This window comes from Bombina bombina, chromosome 8 (genome assembly GCF_027579735.1).
Source record: "Bombina bombina isolate aBomBom1 chromosome 8, aBomBom1.pri, whole genome shotgun sequence".
NCBI lineage: Eukaryota > Metazoa > Chordata > Amphibia > Anura > Bombinatoridae > Bombina > Bombina bombina.
Window position 1 is genome coordinate 222,349,891 of NC_069506.1, and position 6,141 is coordinate 222,356,031.

Genomic DNA, 6,141 nt, shown 5'->3' on the forward strand with positions numbered 1-6,141 from the left:
GTTGTGTATGTGTAGGTTATTTATGTATAAGTGTGTGTGTGTGTTGAGTATGTGTGTGTGTATGTATGTGTGTGTGTGTTGTGTATGTGTAGGGTGTTTATGTGTGTGTTGTGTATGTATAGGATGTGTATGTGTGTGTGTTGTGTATGTGTATGTGTGTGGTGTGTATGTGTAGGGTGTGTATGTATAAGTGTGTGTTGTGTATGTGTAGGGTGTGTATGTATAAGTGTGTGTGTTGTGTATGTGTAGGGTGTGTATGTGTGTGGTGTGTATGTGTAGGGTGTGTATGTATAAGTGTGTGTTGTGTAAGTGTAGGGTGTGTATGTATAAGTGTGTGTTGTGTATGTGTAGGGTGTGTATGTATACGTGTGTGTGTGTGTGTATGTATACGTGTGTGTGTATGTATATGTGTGTGTGTGTGTTGTGTATGTGTAGGGTGTGTATGTATGTGTGTGTGTGTTGTGTATGTGTAGGGTCAGGTGTTTATGTGTGTGTGTTGTGTATGTGTGGGGTGTGTATGTGTGTGTATGTATGTATGTATGTATGTATATGTGTGTGTGTGCGTGTGTGCTATGTATGTGTGGGGTGTGTATGTGTGTGTATGTATGTATATATGTGTGTGTGTGTGTGTGTGTGCGTGTGTGCTATGTATGTGTAGGGTGTGTATATGGGTATGTGTCTTAGTTTCATATATTTATCAATCATATCTATCATCTACCTATCTATTTATCTATCACTCTATCATTTCTCTTTTATTGAAAAAAGGGACACATTCCTGAGCATGAGAAACAAAAGCAACTATTTGTAGATGCCACTTTCACAAGCAAAGTGTTGTTAATGAGCATTTAGTAGATCTCACACCGGCCTTCTCATCATCCTCTCCCTCTTTATCTGACATTCTGTAGGAGATTTGATCTCGGATTTGGGATGAAAGGACTCTCAGTGACTGTTAGCTGAGATCTGTCATTGATCCCCATTGATTAAGCTGGCTTTACCCTAACATACTGGGGGGAAAGTGAAGCTGGGGGCTGTTGAACAGAGTGAGTATCTGTGGATTTGTAACTCTTGCCTTGGGTTATAAAACAATGAGGTTACTTGTTAGAAAAAAACACTTCCCTTCTTTCAACTCTCCCAAATGCTGCCCTCGGATATATAAATCGATAATTAATGACAATGAATAATTTAAAATATCGATTTCCCCAGTAACATATCTTTTCACGTTAAATATAAACATATATGTACAAAGTGAATAATGAAAGTTTGGACACAATAAAGCTAGAAGAGATCTTTCAAGAGCAAAATGCCTGTTAGTTTCTTGTGTTGGTTTTGTGTGTGTTTGTTCTTAGTGTGTACTCTGTTTAAATAAATGCAAAGAAGGGGAGGGGGAGGTGTTGGATTGGAGGGGTGTGGAGGGAATTCCCTGAGCTGCTTGTTATAACATTTCTCCAGGAGATTTAAGCAAGTTGAAAGCTCTTGTAACTAAAATCAAAACTAACAAGGAAATGATTGGTGTCTCTCATCTGGGCAGAGCGTCCTGGGGGCCCGAGAGGGGATCTCAAGCATCTTCTTTGATTTCTAAAAAATGCATTACCTCCGATATCAAACGGAAAATTACTTAGAAGAGAAAGAGAAGTGTAAGAAAAAAAGAAGGGGGTGCTTTCTTAGTAGATAGTGAGAGAGAAGAACGAGAAACTCTATGGAAAGAACAAAATGAGTTAGTAAAGTTTAGGGGAACTGGTGCAAGGTAAAGTTTGTGATCTGGGCTGCTTTTTTGGGGAACACTTATTTAAAGCCTTATACAAATAAAAGTTGTGGTTTTTCCCCTTCTTCTTGTGTTCTGAAAGGAGGTGCCAGATATTCTGTATCCTAGACTGATCTGGACCCTTCTTGGAATTGATTCTACTGAGAATTACTGTCTGAAGCAGTGTGGTTCTGCAGAAAAGAGAGGATTAGCACTAAATTAAACTACTCTTATTTTAGTAAATGTCCATGATGCAGCCAGAATCGAATTCTCTGAATACATTTGGCGAATCTTCCTAAGCCTATACACCTGTTAATGAGTCTTCCTATCATAGAAATGACTGGCACTGTACACATTGTCATCCTTTCGGAAACGTTTCCATTGCAGATATTGGGATCTGAAGTTTGGTATTAATATCTTTGATATTTACTTATGCAGAAATAGATGCAATATTGGTATTAAAGGGATACTAAAGCATTTTTTTTCTTTCGTAATCCGGATAGAGAATGCAATTTTAAGCATCTTATTAATATTAAATTGTCTTTGTTCTCTTGTTCTCTTTATTAAAATAGCAATAATATAAACTTAGGAGCCGGTCCAATTTAGGTTCATCGTCTGGGTAGGCTTGCTGATTGGTAGCCGCCAATCAGCAAGCGATGTCCAGTGTTCTGAAACAAAAATGCACCGGCTCCTAAGCTGTACGACCTCAAAGAGGGTGGCAGCAACAAACAGCGACGTTTTATAAAAAAAACTATATTGTATTGCTGCCATTCTCATTGATGTCGTACTCCTTGCTATAGAGGCTCATGAGTGGTAACCCCTGAGTGGCTTGCAAATTCTTGTGTGCTGGACTAAATCGCCTTTTCAAATAAAGATACCTTGAGAACGAAGAAAAAATCATAATAGGAATTAATTAAAAAGTTTCCTAAGAATTGCATGTTCTATCTGAATTATAAAAGAAAACAAATTGGGTTCAGTGTCCCTTTAAATGTATAAAGTCCACAATTTATAGCACATCATATTTGAGCAGCAGTTTACTCCCAATTCTAGACTTATTTCCTTTCAGCTGAGTCCTCTGTACAACGACTCTATAATTGTTTATTCTTATGTAGAACTAGACTACAAAAAATACGTCTTTTTTATATGGTCTGTTTTGTGTTCGAGGCTGATTTAATCCATTCCCTCTCTACTCTTAATATAAATAAATGGTCTATGTTTTCTTTCAATAGTTATTCAGTATAAGGGTGTAAACAATTAGCTTCAACATCCTGCATTCTTTAAGGCTGTGAAATCATTTAAGAAAATGGTAAACCTGTTCACTAAAACATGATATATATATATATATATATATATATATATATATATATATATATATATATATATATATATATATATATATATATATATATATATATATATATATGTGTGTGTGTGTGTGTGTGTGTGTATGTATATATATATATATATATATATATATATTCTCAATTGTAATTGCCTGTCTTCTCAAATATATCCATACCGTTCAGTCTTCACCTGCTATGTGATCTGTCCAAGGTGCTGAAATGAAACTTGTCAACTGAATTCATAGGAAGGCGATAGTGATCTCTGCCTGGGTCCAGCAGTCTGTCACAGGGGTATCACCTGTTGCTGTGTATTGTGTACCTGCTGTTAGTATAAATGCTAGGAAGTTTGTCATTGTATGTTGCAGTGTGTTTGAGGTACAATGTATGTGACTTGTAGAATATCTGTGTGATATTAATATGAACCTGCGATTGCTCTTAAAAACTTGAGTTGCTTGCTTCTCATACAAGTTATAGGATGTCAGGGTAATATTGTGTTCGCTGGATGTCTGACCTCTATTTAAATAAAATATAGATAGAGAAACAGGTGAGAATATCCAGTATCTCCAATTTCCTTTATTGTATACAAGTTTTATTCATTTGTATGACAACCTTATGCATATCATAAGTATTCTTATCAACGCTACTGTATTTGTCAAGACCTCCTCTACTGAAAAGCTTATGTCATGAAGTAGTCATCCCTTCTGTAAAGAATTGCTTGCGACAGAATTACTCCTGAACACTCCAGAGACCATTGCCTTTGTTTGTGTTAATGCTATAGAAACACTACCTGTAGACTCATCTATAGAGTTGATTTAATGTGTCTGAAAGTGTGTGTATTATTTTAGTCTTGGGATGTCTGTATAGTGTCTGTAGTTTACAGTTTGTCTGTGTATGGTTCCATACGAAACTCCCTTCCTATAAAATACTGAAAATGAGCACAACAAAGCAAACCATAAGTACCACATTACAGCACAATGACAACTGGAGTGAGAAATGTCTCCTCTTCTGGATTATGAGTTTACTTTCTTGCACTCTCTCCAGGAATTCTGTCTCACTTCTCTCTCCCACCTGTTTCTGTAGCACTCAGATACCATTTCCTATCTCCAGCCTTCCCTCTGTATCCTTATGTTTCTCCTTTTCCTTGTAATATGCCCCTATCTCTCTTTATCTCTCTTTATCTCTCTTCCTGCACCGGGCTATCTATTTTCTTTGTGCTTTTCCCATTTATCTGCCTTTGCTTACCCTGTCCCTGCAGTTTCCCTTCTTCTTGTGTCGCTACTAGAAAATTGGAACTGGGAGGGGAGAATAAAGAAAGAAACAAACAGCCCACTTAATGAAGATAAACCGACTGCCTGAGCACATTGGGACTGTGGTACAGAGTCCGCTGAATTAACTCCAAATCCAGCGCACCTCTAACAGCTCAGAGAAATTAGAGAGCAAGAGACAGAATAACATATAGGTTAGGGAGATATAGGTGGAGGGAAGCATAGGAGGGAGATAAAGAGAGATAGTGTGTGTGTGAGAGAATGATAGAGAAAGAGAGAGTGAGAGAGAGGAAAGAGTGAGACAGGAAAGAGAGTGTGAGAGAGAGTGTGTTTTATATATATATATATATATATATATATATATATATATATATATATATACACATATATATACATATATATATATATATATATATATATATATATATATATATATATATATATACAGAGAGAGAGAGAGAGAGAGAGAGAAATAGTGAGTGATAGTGAAAGTGAGAGTGTGTGTGTGAGAGGAAGAGAGAGTGTGAGAAAGAGAGAGTGTGAGAGTGAGAGAAATAGTAAGTGAAAGTGAGAGTGACAGAGTGTGTGTGAGAGGAAGAGAGAGAGAGTGTGAGAGAGTATGAGAGAGAGTCTGTGAGAGTATTAGAGGATTGATAAGTTAAGTGACCAAGAGGTATTGAGAGACCAGCTGAGTAGGGGATGATTGAAGAGAGTGAAATATAGGGATCGTGAGGTGGAATGAGTGAGTTGAGTAGAGTTATAGAGGCAAAGTCAGACGTAGAGACTTTACTAAGAGAAGGAGACCGAGATTCAGAAAGGGAGAAGAGAGAATTTTTTTTAAATGTGGTGGAATGTCAAAAAGTGGTAGAGGGATTCAGACTAATAGAGAGAAGATATATAGCGATTAGTGACAGATACAAAACCTAGTGTGACAATTGTATTAGTGTTCTTCCAATAACATTGTACATTCATTCTCTGTATTCTTGTTACTGATAAAAAATAAGGAGCTTATACAGGCTCCCGTAACCCCCCTCCCCAACACACACACAATACACCCCCAACCATCATGTCACACAGGAGGCGTGAAAACAACAAAAACTCTGCCTAGGGCCCCACTTTTCCGCTACACCCCATCTGCTGTTCGGTTGATCATTATCTGGCTTTGGCTTGTCTTAGACAGCCAGGGGCTGGCGGGGAGGGGGAGAGGAGCACATAAGACTTGGTGAATAAAGATCAAGCGCAGGAGGAGTGGGGGCTTATTCTTGCTGGCTGCTCGGAGAGCAGGATACTTTACTTCCCCATCATATTATTAGGTTATTTGCACAATGAATTGTTGGATATTCACATGATGCATATCCCAAGGTCACTCATCCCCTGCGGTGCTGTGATCCTGAGAGGTCTCTGTGCTACAGCATTTTACTAAAGGGAATATCAAATAATAAAACTCTTTTTGTATTCAAGTTATGGTTCATAACAATTTATTGTCAGATAAGAAGCGTAAACAAAGCCCAAATGCTATTAGATAATAAATGAGCTTATTTACCTTTTCTAAAGACGTCTGTGTTTATCTAGATTGTGTTTATTAAAAACATTTCGTTTGTAATTCATACACATAGAAAAAAGCTAAACTGTAAGGCTAAACCTGCTACACATGTACCTGATACACAGGTTCGCTAGACAGGCGAGTTGTGTCTGAACCTTGGTCTAAGCTCTAAATTAAAACCTGTAACTTATTAGTACCTATAGTTTTGGCGTTTGTCTGCTTATTTGCCTGTTTGGTTTCTCAAGTCCT